The sequence below is a fragment of the Bactrocera tryoni genome, chromosome 1 (genome assembly GCF_016617805.1).
Source record: "Bactrocera tryoni isolate S06 chromosome 1, CSIRO_BtryS06_freeze2, whole genome shotgun sequence".
Classification (NCBI taxonomy): Eukaryota; Metazoa; Arthropoda; class Insecta; order Diptera; family Tephritidae; genus Bactrocera; species Bactrocera tryoni.
Genome location: NC_052499.1, coordinates 76,667,406 through 76,683,246, shown reverse-complemented (window position 1 = coordinate 76,683,246; position 15,841 = coordinate 76,667,406). Strand labels below are relative to the sequence as shown.

Here is a 15,841-nt window from a genome sequence, read left to right as displayed (position 1 = left end):
TTTTTACACTTCTTAGCTCAATTTCGAAATTTTAAAGCAAATATTTCGACTTTGTTCACTAACCTCGAAAAGCGGATTTTATCTTTTTTCTTTTCTGTGCTTCTGATTCATTCTCTCGCAAACAATTAATATGACCCAACGCCCAGTCGAGTGCTATACAGTGTAATTAATATTAGACTAACATTTTCCTTTTTTACTTTTTCACCTAACAAAATTTTGCAAATGCGTGAGACACGAACTGACACAATTCTGTATTTATAATTTCCTAAATAAACTCGATTACTGAAATAGAATAAAGGCGTCCCAAATAAATACCCAAAAATACCCAATCAAGAAAAAATCTCCTTCTGATGTGTTAACAATAAACGAGTCCACCTAAAAATAGAATTATTCGAACAGAGTCCAAAAAAGTGCACCAAAGCGAAGTGGAAGAAAGTGTATGAAACGCCTGTATGAGTGAAAATAAGGCTAGGCAATCCATCAAAAAATGCGATTTTTGATTTCCTCATTGCAGCAACAACAATAGCATGCCCAGCAACAACACAATGTCAGAAGAAAAACAGCAATAACCTGGCCAGAAAACAACGGTAAAAGCCGCAAGCAAACAAATATCGAAATATGCAAAGTGACGGCAAACAAAAGGCGCAAAACAAAGGCGACATCAATGCTTCCTGAGGCGTCTCGGCGGCAAGGCAGAGTGGAAAAATCATTGTGCGAAAAATAGGCTGACGAAGTAACTGTAATAAAAACAGGTGCATATTGTTGGTATGCATATGTATGTATGTGCGTAGAAAAGGTGAGAATGAGACGCCGCTGATGCCGCCGGCTCTTGAGTTAAAAATATATATATATATGCACATTAAAGTGTTGAAAGCAAAAAATTCCGTTGAAATATGGCGACATTTCTGCATACCGCCATCTTCAAGCATATGCGTGTGTGTATGTGTGTGTGTGGCACTTTGCAGTGCACTAAAATTGCCAACTCGGCACGTTCACTGCTTGGCTTGCGTCTCAAATGGGCCACTAAAGCGTTTCTTTTCGTCAAGTTCTCACACCGCGGCTTCCCTTCACTCGCGCTGCCAAGTCCCCGAACCTGCCGCATAACTGCTTTATGGTTTCAAATTTCAAATAACAAATATTGTCGCTATATCTGTATCGCGCGCTTTCGCGTGTGTTAGTGCGTCAGTGTGTCTGTGCGTCGTCTGTTTGCTGTCATTTGTTTACCAGCAACATTGGCGGCTTCCAGCTGCTGCCTGTCGCGCTGACAAACATTGACTGACGACACGAACGTTGCCTTTAACTGGCTTATTGGGAATGTGATTGGCTTTACCTTGTATTGGCTTTGACTTTCATCTTTGGCAGCCAAAAGCGCCTGCAAGGGAGCGTGGCTGAAAAAAAGACGTACGGTTCGCTAACAAACTGCGTTGACGTGTCAATATTAGCCAGAAGCGCATACAATTTCGGGATTTATGTTTCTTGGTACACAACACAGTGTTTTTTTGTCATTTCTAGGAATTTAAGGCTTTCTCAGAGTTTGGGTAAAAGCTTGATGATGATACGCAGTTGTCTGCTTTAAGTTTTCGGCGGTGTTTTTGGTGTCGATTTTATATTTATAATTTAAAGTATTTCCGGAAAAAGAGCACTGCCAATTACTTAAACAATTGCTTCTAAACTTAACTAACTAACTATATTAAGTTTCGAACTTTTCTTTACGCTGTTTTTTTAATTTTAATTCTTTAGAACGGGAGAAGCGTTTTCCTGTATTTTCCTTCTTCCGTTTTACACCTGCTCGTTTAAGTTTTAAATTAATCAGACTTTTAATTAAATTAATGAGATTGATAAAATCTTATATGTTTATTATTTTCTGAGTTGTACCTTAAACCTATACTTAGCGGTACCTCTAATCTTTTTTATTCTTATTATATTCCGTAAATCTTCTGATTGTGAAGAAAAACGCGTGATCTTAGCGAGTTGTGTAAGAGGTTGTTAAAACCAGAGTTCGGGTAGTCTATATCGCTGATCTCTTACGATGGCATGATTAGAGTGCTGTGTACCATTCCTTGTGAAGCCGTATAAAAAGTCCTGTAGTTGGATATCAGCTCCCCACAAAGCATATTTAATCTACCGCAAATCTGTTTAGTTGATTTATTTCTGTTTCCGCTATTTCGCTGAATGTCTGAAAGTATTACTTCTGAAGGAAAGGTAACTTCGCTGAGGTCACAGAGCTAGACCTCTTACGATTTATTCTGGGCCAAAACACTTAGAGACAGCCTAGTTGTTAGAAGTTGACCAACGTTTATAGAATTGGTTTGAGCCCCAACCATCCAGTAGTGTACGGAAAAAAGCCAATGGAGCTTCTATTCTGTAGCTAGTGAGACTAAAGTACCTTTTAGTCTAAAAATTTTGTAATTCGATCCCAGATATTAAATTGAAAGGTGAATTTTGTCCATTTCATTTCCTTTAAATTAATCCCCCCGCTGCAATCCCCTTACGCCAACGAATTTTCTAGCTATCATAGCACTTGGAAAAATCCTCCGTCGTGATGGCCATCAGAGCCTTCTCCGATTCCTTGGAGTGGTCATATGAATTTGCTGAATAGCCAGAAGTTACCCGAAGATAAATCAGACTTATGTCGTGGTTGCCGAACGATGTTAGTTGAAAATGTGCCGTGTGAGGTGGTGCATTATCGCACTTCTTTCTTCAATAAATTCGGACATAGTAAAAATCGAAGAATTCACTTTTCGAGCCTCACAAAACGACGCGTATCTCAAATAGTAATGAATGTTTTGACGTGAAATTTGGCATAGATATCACTAACAGTACCATCAACCTATAGAAGAAAAGATTTACCGATTCGAAAAACATCGAAGTAGAAATTACAAAATCACAATTTCAATTTGATCACACTAGTAAGGAGTCTTGACGTCTTTTAACCAGAATTTTCAGCAAGTTCAAGGCTAATACCACCGCCTTACAATCGGAGAGATAAGGAGTATAGTCACCACTCGCATTCTAGAGTTTTGGCGAAATATTGTTTTTTTAACAAACATTATATCGAGCTTGTATTACAATTTTTGTCATCTGTCTAAGGTGTCTCCGCTGAAAGTACCGTATAAAGCATACAAGTATATTTCTCAATTCAACGAAACACTATTTCACTGCACGTTATTTACTTCAAGATCGTAACGTCGGAAATCATTAATGAATTTGCGAAGTCATAAAATGTGTATGTAATATACATAACTGGATATTCTATGATAAGCAAAATGGGTTCGATAAAATACTGAAAAAAGTTCAACTCTAATTAATTTTGGTATGGCTATATGGAAACATCTGGTACATATATATGTATATATCAAAGTAAGAGTCTGAAGAAGTGTTTGATGTCTTGGTGCGGAATAACTGGTCTAATCGAATTTGCATCATTGTTATTATAAGGGTGACTTTTGGAGGGGTTTCTTTAAGACATCATATTTGTCTGAGTTTAATATCAAGTTTGCAATATAATATTACTTACTAGGTCTCAAAACCCCTTTCGCACTTATGTACTACGCTTAAAAGAAACAGACTAAGTAACCATTTTAATAGAAGGAAGCAACTAATTCAAAAAGAGTATCGCCAAAAATATATAAATATTTATTATAATATAATTTGATTAGCAATAGCTATTAATATTCTGAAAAATTGTTTCACAAACTATAGATTAATATCTAAAACGTAAATTTATAAGTCACACCGAATATTTCGGAGATATAATATTAAAGCATACATTTCATTACTTATGGTCCTGCCAAAGTACAGAGGTTCTTTGTGGCTTTAGCATATGTAGTCACCAAGGTGGTGTCAAGCTGCTAACCTGCTGTGAAATTTTTACAAGCTGTGGGCAAAACTACCTCTTTATACGCTGAAATAGTATACAGTAAGGATACAAACGCAACGTATCCTTTCTACTTCATGTTTTATACATAGCATATGCTCTACTTTTTTAGCAAAAAAATCCCATTCCCGCCGCCAGTAGGTAAGAGTTAAGCTAGAGAATGTACCTTTATCTATGACTTTAACGTCTTCTTAAAATCATACACACATTTGGTTGTGTTGCGCTACTCTGCTTTATACTCATAATGTGCACATAAATAGCAAAGGAGTCCTCAGATATGAGTGCTTATTGCAGTGGCTTATTACGAAATGTAAGAAATAATATTTTTCCGCTAGCGGCTGCGACTGCGGTACAACGGCATATGCGGCTAAAGTTACTGTGATACAAAACCCATCGTTTGTGGTGAAATAACTGTACTCATACACGTGTATACACTACTGCTCAAGAAAATGGTTGCAGGCTGGAAATGGATTCTTAATCTTACAGCAATGTTTTTTAAAAGGAATTTATAATAAAATAAGATGAAATAATGAAAAACAAAACAAAAAAATTGTTAACTTTGGCTGCACCGAAGCTAATATACCCTTCACGGTGCATTTCTTTTATTAACTATGTGTGTAGTTTGTGTGGAAGTTATATGCTATAGTAATCCGATCTGAACAATTTTTTCTTAGATTATATTATTTTCTTAAGCAGTAATCCATGTCAAATTTGGTGAAGGTACCACGTAAAATGCGAATGATTGCGATCGTTCGGTTTGTAGTGGTTCGATATTGGCGCTCCGACAAATGAGCAGCTTTTTGAAGTGAAAATGACGTTTGCAAAATTTCAAAACGATATCTTAAAACCTGAGGAGTACAAGTTCGTATATGTACAGACAGACGGACAGACGGACGGACAGACAGACGGACATGGCTAAATCGACTCAGCTTAACATACTGATCATTTATATACATACTTTATAGGGTCTCCGACGCTTCCTTCCTTGGGTCTCCGACGCTTCCTTCTATGTGTTACAAACTTCAGCGGAGATACTAGCCTTGAACTCATTAACAGTGCATTCAGTGTTGGTCAAGGAATGCCTAAACTCGCTCTCAATAGCATCGAGTGTCTTTGTGATAAGGCTGGTATGGGTGCCAGATCACAAAAGAATCGCTGGAAATTGTAAAGCTGATGAGCTAGCAAGGAAAGGCATCCTAGAACCGCTATCAGTACAATGGAAGCGAGTCGCTCAATTAGTGCTTCCTGAGTTCCCAGGAAAAATAGTGATTCTTTCGTCTTGCGCTTTGAGAAATATTCGTTTTGAAATTCGAGCTAGTAGAGTAAAAAACAAAACTGTTCACGAGATTTCGAGCATTTATCTTAAAGCTTAGAAATTTTACTAGTAGCTATACATATGAAAAATTATAAATACATTCAAAAGGATATTAAATTTGCTTTCTAAAGCAGTTACTGGATTCATAAACGAAAACTTAATGAATTAAAAATACAGATAAAGATATCAGTGTGAACACTTTTGCCCATTGACTGAAAAGTTCGGTCACCAGACGACTTCTTTTACTTATTCCATAATTTTTGTCATACTATGTTTTTATAAAATTCTCTATAAGCTAAGACTTGTATTTAGCTATGCACGAAGGTTCGCTCCCACAATTTACTTACAGCCTTTGGAGCATACCTTCCAGAAAAAAATTCTATTAAAAATGTACTAAGAGTTAACAAAGAGGTACAAATCTGAGGATTCACGGGTCACTAGAACCATTTGCTGTCATTATCGACAAACCACACCCTTTAGTAACTTTTACGGAATTTTTCGGAATGTTATTCTGCTTGAAAATATATCTTTGTCCATGATCTGAATGTATCTAGACTTGGAAAAGATGTGTACTCCAGGATATCAATTTATTCTGTGGCACGTATTGTACCCGCAATCCGGCGAATTCTAACACATTTCCGCGAAAAAATCACCAAGCCATCAGCGATCCACCTCGAATTTTAATTTTTTCGCACATTTTGCGATCTTGCAGTGCGTAATCGCTGTTAGTCAATCCATATCCATACGCGCCCTTTTGATAATAATCGATTGATTTTCGTTTGATCGGACCAAACAACTTTCTTCAATTCATCGTTCGCGAAGTGTTCATATGTTTTGGAGAATTATAATTGAGTCTTATGGTACTTATTATTTAAGAACATATGTACATATATTCATAACAGTTAAATTTGCAAAACCCAGAGCAAAACATCTGTGGGATACTTCCAAGTCATCCTTTTCTAAAAAAATACAATAATTACTTAAAAATTGGCAATTTTTGTAAGATATGGAAGCGACATTATCATTTAGATCCAGAAACGTTCCTAGTGTGAGATGTTTGATAAAATATAAAGTCATTAAAATAAGCATCGCAACTTGCTACTTGCATTTATAAGGAGAAAAATTTCGTTGGTTTTAGAGAAATGAAAATTCCAAAGTGTGGCTATTTTTTTGTGCTGTAGTGTACTATCACACCAGAGCAAATGTTTATATCTGTAGACATGTAGCAATTGCATTTTCTTTAAAACGTGCACCGGCATTGGGCATAAGAGATTTTTTGGCAGCACTTGGCTGCTTCGGTCGCCAGTACGCGTACGGTAGCACGGACGCGCTCTTGGCACTGGCTTTGCCAGCAATAACACTTAAAATGCGAGTTTGGCATATAGCGACAGTTTAAAAGTTGCTGCTTACAATAAAACACAAATTGTTCATGATACGTTGCCTATACATAATCCGCCGAAGCAGCGGATTTGTAGACAGATGCAGGCATTCCTTCGCCTGTGAGGCAGACATTTGTGGACATATACACACATACATATGTGTATCTAGTGAAGTTTGTGGCAAATTGTTATAAAGGTGTTTTAACGGAAATGTCTGCCAAAAACAGCTACAAATGGCACTTAAGTAAAACGCATAAGCGCCTCGCCCTTCTCCCTCCCAGCGCGTAAGAAAAGTAGAAAAGTTTCGCCATTTAAGCGCGTTTGCGTTTCGCGTGAGGGTGAAAAAAAATTAAAATACCTCACACGCGCCCCTGCGGATGCTGGCATACTTCTATGATATATAACGCTTTAACAATTTGTCGTTTCGTTCGGAAACTTTTTCTCGTCGTGGTGAAAGCTTTAATTTATTAGCGCGCGTCTATCGCAATTTAAAATTGTTCTTGCTCACATTGCTCTGCGCGTGTTCCTTACCAAATTACCTTGCCTAATTTCTACATTTTCACTTTGTGCGCTTTCTAGTGTATTGAATTTCATTTCATTTGCAAATGTTTTTCTTATTTTTTTCTACGCTGCCCGCCGAAAGTGTGCAGGATATTGCATTCAGTCACCTGCTGCTCGCCCGTCGGTCTGTCTGATTGGCTGTCTTAGGCGACATCAGCTTCATCAATGTTTCTTTTCGGCTGCTGCCTACGGTATATAGATCACCATACATACAAACATGGGTGAAGTTACTTCTTTTATATTCCGCTTTGACTCATTTTCTTTTACTGTAGTATCAAAAAACAAAAACAAATAGGACTTGTCATTTTAATCCTTGTGAGTTTTTGAAATAAATCTTAAGGAAATTGAATTTGTTCAGAGTTGTTTTACAGCTAAAACAAAAACTTTTTAAGCACTGATTTTCTTAGCATGAAAATTGTTCAGCTGCAGATGAATACCCTTGAGTTTAACATCAGAGTTTCATTTAAATGTAAGGCATAATACGTCAATGATGTCGAAAACCTTCTTTTAAAAACTTTAAAATAATTTTTGTTGAAACTTTCGAACAGCTTAAGGACGTATTTATAAATTTAGGTTACCGCAGGTATGTTATAATATTATAAGAGAGCTTCCGATTTCATTAAAAAAGAAGTTAGGCATTTACTTTAGTTGCACCGAAGTTAAAATACACTTCAAAAGCGCATTTTTGTAAATGTAAAGGCTCTCCAAGAAGTGCTCATTTGTTGGTACCGCCACTATAAGAAATATCGGCCATACAAACTGATCCATACAAATCAAGTTCTTGTATGGAATATATTTTTTATTTCATTCATTACTTTTATTTCACGTATTTTACAATGTGACAAAAAAGTACCCGTATTTTAAATTTCCCGTGTAAATGATATTTCCAACACATGAATTTTGCTAAGTTGGTACGACTACCCACAATTACTGTGCCAAATATGAGCGTGATCTGTCAACCAGTTTATTTAGAATAGCTGCTTATGTCGGCACACCTCAGCAGTGCGTTGCGATTTTTATAACCGATAAGAATATCGAACAAAGAATTTGTCTTAAATTCTGTATTTCTAACCAAATTTGGACTGCAGAATCGTGGCGAATGTTGGAAATGGCTCACGGTGATTCAGTTTTATCAAAAGCACAAGCCTACGAGTGGAACACAGCCTTCGAAGATGGTTGATAGATCGTTGAAAACATGTCTCGTTCTGGACGACCTTCGACCTTATCATGATGAGAATATTAAAAAGTGAAGGATATGATGATTGAACATCGTCAGGCAAGTATTAGAGAGATGGCGAGCGAACTCGACAGCTCTTGCGAGTCCGTTCGAATGATTTTTGTGGATATTTTGGGTATGACACGTGTTCTTTTTTGACTCGTTCCCATAAAGCTGATTTTTTTTCCGAAAAGAGTACTATAAACAGGTCTCTTTGGACATGCTTGATCGTAAAAATTCCAATCCCACATTCGTGGAAAGCATTATAGCTGCCGATGAGACATAGATTTATGAGTTTGACGTTCAAACAAGTCAACAATCATCGTAATGAAGAGAAAAAACGAGCTGAAACCAAAAAAAAAAAACACAGCAAAGTCGCTCAAAAATTAAAGTGATACTCAAAGTTTTTTTCCATATTCGTGGTTTAGTGGATCATGAATTTGTTCAGGGAGGAACTGACAGTCATTAAGGAGTTTTGTTTGGCCATATTGAGGCGTTTGCGTGAGAACTTCCATCGAAAATGACCGGAATTATAGGAAAACAATTCATGAGTTTTACACGGTGATAAAGCACCATCGCATCTAACCACGATTGTGATCGAAATTAAAGCCAAAAACGCAATGAATATCATCGATCAACCACCATATTCACCAGCTTCGGCTCCGTGTGATTTGTGTTTGTTCCCCAAACTGAAATTTTCGCTCTGTGAAACACGTTTTCAGACGATTGAAGAGATAAAACAAAATTCGCTGAAGGCCATCCCCAAAAGTACTTATGAAAAGTGTGTCGAAGACTGTAAAAATCATGTATTCCATCTGGTGGGAACTTCTTTGAGGGTGGAAAAATAAATATTGATGAAATATTTTGCCATTCATTTACAATTTCCGTGAACCTTTTTATCACCATTCACGAACTTCAGTATGCAGTATTGTTCAGGGCGAAGCCACATACTTTTTCACATTCATTCTTCCCATCACACCACTAGAAAAGGCAAAAATTGCCTTGATAGCTTCAATATTTCCCTATAAAGTGTTATATACACTCAAACTAAAGTTTAATTTGGCCTGAGAGAAAGAAACATTTTTTATGACAGTTAAGACTGTATTGACCTTTTAAAGGAGTAGCCTAATTTAAAACGGATAGGAATGGACATTTTTTAAGAGGGTTTAGGCTGTTTTCATCTTTCCTAAAAAATATTTTATTTTCTAACTTTAACTATTCTAGAATAGACTCACATATTTCACAATTTATTATTTTCAGAGATTGTATAGCTATTTTCTGGTCCTGCAGACAAACTGGTTCGGCCAGAACTGAAACTTTAAACGCATTTTTTTGAAAAAGTCTTATTCAAAACAATAGCCTCGACTTCTCAGATGGTAATAAATTATCTGAAAGAGATTATTCTTCATATACTTCTTTATGTCTGTAAGTAGACATAGCCACAAAATTTAAACTTTTACTTCTTTTTGTAAAACTCGAAACCCAGAAAGAAGGTGGTATAAATGATGATTTTTTTCCAATCAATCGAATTTTCGTAATATGTTTTTTTTTGCAAACTCCTCCGTAGTTCCAGATACTGCGACATAATTCTAAATTAATAATCTTTTTTGGTTATATTTTTCGCTAGGAGGGTTGAAAAATTGGATTGGACAGATGCAAATTTTTTGTAATCCCCTTTTTATCATCTGATAATTCTTAAAAATTTTAACTTTTTTATTTTTGTCCCGTATTCTTGTGATGTTAATAAAAAACTAATTGAAAATGAAAAAATACTGGATATAAGTATAGTAAGTCACTAAAGAAAGATTTTTAAAATAAAACAAATAGAAAGCTAAAGAAGAGAGATTATCTGACTAATGTGCATGCTTCAAGATCGCACTAGATCAACGTAATATTATTGAAATAACCGTACATCAGCAATCAACAATTTATCATTAATATCAAATTTTCTAATACCCTGTAAACATAGCAAATCCGGCTAAAAAGCTCTTTAGCTGCTGACTTTATTTTCCAACTTATTTTGTGAGACACAGAAAAATTCGGAAAAGTACTCTATCATTTGTTTAAAGTTATTTTTGCACACTCTGATTTTATTTTTATTTGCGCAACGAAATGCTTTGACACAGAAAAACAACAAAGCCAAGTTCAGTGAAATCCAGTTCGTTGACAGTTCGCTGCTGCTCATTAGCGTATGCCACAATGCGGATACTCTCTGTATACATATAATATATACGCTATTAAACATCTAAATAAATATGAGCACATACACATACAAACACGTATGAGCTCATATCAGCATGAAACAGCTGCGGCAACTGTTGCGGGTTACTCATACGCAGTGCATAACCATAGAGAAATTTGGAACGTTAAATGAATTGTATGGATATGAGAGTATATGAGCAAAAATACACGCATACAAACATAAAATTATTATATATAAATGTTTTCATGAATTTTGGAATAAAATACGCGCATTTAAGTATCCAAAAGTATTTGTTGCTTTCAAATTATAACTTTTCGTTTTTGTTTCTGCTCTTTTAATGGCAGCAAAAATCTGTGTCAGCACACATTCATATATGAAACATAAAAAAATGAAAGAAAAGCGCAAAAGGCAGTAGAAAGTAGTAGAAAGGGGCGAAAGCTACAATTACGGCAGTTAAATATGAAAAAATTACGTAAATGAAGCACGTACCACTACGTCAGTGCAAATGAATTTTGTCATAGAAGTGTTCGCACACTTGTAGATGTGTGCGTATGCGCGGGTAATTTCATAGCTATAATTTTGTAAACGTGCATTTATATATACAGACGAGTATAAGTTACAAACCATCTGCAATGCGGCGTCAAACTGCGGCAGCCGCTGCAGCCCAGCGCAAGTGACAGCAACTAAATATAGTTGGGTGTACACATGTGTGTCTATGTGCACTGCTGATGATGCTGGCGAAGGTGGCGCGCAAAGGCAATAGCATAATAAGCGCCTGTTAGCATGCAAGCCGGTTTCTGCTAGTGAAATTATAACCTGAAGGTGCAGTAGCAGCTGTAGCACCACTGCTACAACAACAAATGTTGCTTTATTTGTAGTTTTGCTAACACAATTTACTTATTTCGAACCGAATTATGGTGCTAGATGCAGCTTTCTGTTTCATGGAATTGTTTAGTGCTGGCAGTGCTGCTGATTTAATGTGCAATGAGAGCTACAAAAAGGAAGTTTAAAGAAAACTAGCATGATTGTTGATATTGAGCCGCGCTTTAAAGTAACTGGATAAGGGTTCTTGTCTGTTTGACACAGTTCTAATTTTTTTTTTTAAATTATTGAAAAGTTTTTATGCGCCATTTTGGTTTACATCCAAAACATTTTTTTTTTTTTAAATAGAGTTCTTGATGCATACAGATATAGTAAATTTGGCGTTTTGCAAGTTACGCATTTAACAAAAATATATATTTAATATGTATCGGTTTTTCTCCAAGTTTTTTAAAAGAAATTTTTAAGTAAAAAATTTAAAACGAGCTGTAAAGCTTACCTTTCAGGAGTTGTTTAAACTTAACTATCAGCAAAAATCAAGTATGTTTATTAAAACAATCACACGCGGGGGCTCCATTCGGTCTTTTTTCTCCTTAAAGAGTTTTAAAAATTTTTAATTTTTTTTATTTCATTATTTTGCGCTTCAACTTAGTATTCTTTTTTAACATACTTTTTCTTGAGTAAAGTTTTTGGTAAAATTTTGTTGCCAACAATTTTTCAGTTCATCAGAATTTATATTTTCGTTCCCATTTTCTTTTATATCATTAAATTTTTTTTTCAACTTAACTATTTCGCCTGCCACAACAACTTCAAGCAAATTTTCTCCGTATTTCTTGCCTAAATTACATCAATACATTTGCTACACGCGCGTAAATTTATTCGTCAAAAGTGCACATATTGCTTACACACGTCATTGTTGCAACGAAATGCAATGCCGCTAATTCAACCGCCGCTCGACGCAACTAACAAAACGTTTCTACTGACGTAGCAAATCCAAGCAGCTGCAAACTCGTTAAACACCTGTATTGTTTTTGGTTTTGTTATTTCCGAAATGCATGCCAGCATACTCTCAGCGTGGCACAGCGCTGCATTTCGTTGTGAAAATGCGAATATTTTGACATAGCGCAATTTTTCGAATTCGAAATTGTCATTTTATGTGCAGAAAAGTGCAAAGCACAACCGACCCTTGATATGTCTCGCCACTGCGCGTTGGCATCGGAAATGTGTGTTAGGTCAGTGTTTTCGCGCTCCCTCTCTTTCTCTTGAGAAACCGAATGCGCTCAGTTTATTCGATGTTGCTCATACGCCGCGTCGTTCAGCATCCATGGCACACACTCAGTTTGTTATGAGCGCTCTCTTTCGTTTGCACTGCTTCTCTCTCGATTTTGAGTGGTATAACAGTTTTGTAGTATTTAGTGGGGAAAATGATATTCAGCACAAATTGTAACTTTATATGTGTGTCTCCGGACTTGCATGTATAAGTATAAGAATTGTTTACCGAAAACTGTGCCACTTTACGCGTGCATAACCCTTTTGCATTCCACTTTATTTTTCACCTTTTGAAAGGGTTTTGAAGCTCATGCATTAACTTCATCTTTTTGTTTGCTAAATTTTACTTTATCTCATAGTGATATAATATTTTCAGGTTATAAGTGCCCCAAAATGTATTGTGGCCTCAGTTCATTTTGCTACTGTTCACGTTGTCTATAGCGAATTTTTGAGAGCTAGGGTCGTTTAAAAAAAATTTGTTTTGTGTTCATCACTTCTACTAATTTTCTCTTTACCTTTGACGTTTTTTCGTCACTAACTGAAATTTTACGAATCAGGAGTGGGAAAACGCTTGTCAAGCTTACTTTGCGATTAGTATGTGTATTGTTGTTGTTGCGGAACTAAGTGTACAATAGGTACACTACTGCTTTCTAGGTAACATTCTATTTTCTTTCATTTTCAAAAATGACTTTTTTTTCACAAGAACAAATTCTTGGTTGATCTGTATTACATATAAATAAGTTACGTATGATAAGGATTGCCATTTTTAGAATTCGGCTGAGTATAGACTCTTTTCGTAGATATTTGGAGGTTAGAACAAATATGCAACTATTTTTGGGAGAATTACTGATAGGGCTGACACTAATCTGATCCATGATAAACGGAAATCAAGTGTTCACAATTATCGGCCTCCGCTTTTTATTACAATTTTGAGAGTTGTTAGGTTATTGGCACATCAGAGTATCCGTTATTTCGCCAAGTTGATTTCCTCCTTTACGAGCGACCGCTGAAATTTTAGGATTTGCCCTGAAAATAAAGTTACGACCTAAACAAGATCTGTCCTCAATCCAAACCGTGTCTAAGTAATATTTGGTTTTCTATGTATATAACAAGAATTTTTTTTATATATTTTATTAAACTAGTAAGCCAACAGCCGTCAAATATTATACTCTAATATAAAATATTTCGTTCTATGAAAGAGAATTTGAGGTGTTTTTCATTAACGCAACCCTTTTAAATGTTACACACAATTAAAGTTATGTATCAAATGACCTGAGATGGTGTACCATATGATTAAAGTACATCTGATGAATAATTTTAATAGCGTATAACTTAAAGGAATGTTTTTATGAAAAAATATTTAGAGCGTTTTTGTAGAGTAAAATAGTAGTTAAAGATTTATTTATTTTGGATATAAAAAGTGAATTGCAAAATATCAAAAAATTCTTATAAAATGTTTTTATTATTTATGTTGAGCTTACTTTTGACTACTTAGATACAAAAAATATATGAATTTCATAATTTTCACCTACACACAGGAAAGTAAGATGCTTATTTCACGTTACTGCGTATCGTATGTGATTCATTTCTGGTTTAGTGTGATGGATTTATGTCATAAATAGAGTTAGAAAAACTTGGATTCTTTTATTTTTTTGCTTATATCACATGGTTGTTTTGTTTATTAGCAATTAAATCTGAAAGAGATCAAATAAACAGTACCACTTGGTTCGATTCTGGCGTGTATTTACATTTCCATAGTGAATTACTACATCTAAGTATCATTTCCTCAAATAAACTATATGACTGATTCAGTTTACAGTTTTGATTGTAAAATTCGAACTACTAAATGATATGCTTCCTAATGGAGTCAATTAGAATAATTGCCGTATATTTGGCGGAGTAGCAAAAAACAGATGATGTCAGAAATATATAGAAGATTTTTTTCTGCGAAACACTGAAACAATCATTATAGCCTTTTTTTTTAAGATCATGTTTGAGTCGTGTCAGGCTGTCATGTTATCTTTCTTCAGTATTGTTTGGTATTTGGAAAGACTTACGCCTGAACAACGTTCACAAATCATTCAACTTACGTACGAAAATTAAAGTTGTGTAGAGAATGTGTTTCGCGCGCTTCGCTTCGCTTATGGTCAACATAATAGGTCGACTGAGCGTACTATTCGCAATACCATCACCCATTTTGAGACCCAGCATTCATTACTAGATAATATTCGACCGAATAGACTACGTTCAGCACGCAGTGAAGAAAATATAATAGCCGCAGTTGTACACTCGAAGACCGTGGAGAGCCGATTCGGCGTCGTTCGCAGCAATTCGGACTGACGTATGGAACAACTTGGCACATTTTACGTTTATCTTAAATTGAAATACATAAATCCGTCGTGTGCTCTTCCAAGATGTATTAACATATTCTTATAAAATAATTTACACGCTAGTTTTTTTTGTTAATTCCCTAAGATCATGTTTTTAAGCTTTCACACCAGGTATGCCCCATAACATAGCCAATCAGGAAAACTATTGTTGTTGATTTATGTCTATTGGTTGGAATTTCACATTTATAGTTTTATTCTGAGCTTGATCTCTGAGAACCCACCTGAAATGTTACAGACCTTCACCTAATGCCTTTATGTTGTGCAATATATTTTTATTCTGCGCCTCATCCCCATTTCTCTTCTGCTGGATATGACGAATCACATCACTTTAGAAAGCTATCTAAAGAGCTCGTAACTGTACGAACTTTCTCTTCGAGCAGTAAATCTTCTTCTATTAAAGTATCTAAATATTGAAATACTTCCTTGCTTTCATAACAGATTCCACATACTCAGATAGGTGTATAGTGGCTGATATTGTCAGTATGTTTGCAGATTGAAAGTGAGTCATGAGTCCATGAGTAGGGTGTTGCTCATTCCTCCAGGCCTTCAAGCCTAGTGTTCAAAAATAAACATTCTCCACAACAATTTCTTAGAGACTATTTTATTTGATTACGATTCATATGAAAAACCAACATGTATAGATAAAACACTGAAATGGATTTAACTTTCCAAGAAGGTTAAGAAGCTCTCCTCATATAATTCTTGTCCACATAACAGTTTTAATTTTCCTGGGAGAGCATAATAAGGAGATGATCGAGTAGAGATTGTAATTTTATCTTCTTAATAACCTAATATTATATAATCTGTTTTGA

The 15,841-nt window shown here is 35.5% G+C and overlaps 1 protein-coding gene across 1 annotated transcript in view; it reads right to left on the bottom strand.

Annotated features, from left to right (window-relative positions):
- LOC120779132 overlaps positions 1-11,936 on the bottom strand; it is a 201,335-nt gene extending 189,399 nt beyond the window's left edge. The window contains exon 1 of the mRNA XM_040111339.1: positions 11,870-11,936. The gene's annotated coding sequence lies outside the window, so the exon portion shown is untranslated. The remainder of the gene's footprint in view (positions 1-11,869) is intronic.
- Positions 11,937-15,841: the final 3,905 nt, after the last annotated feature.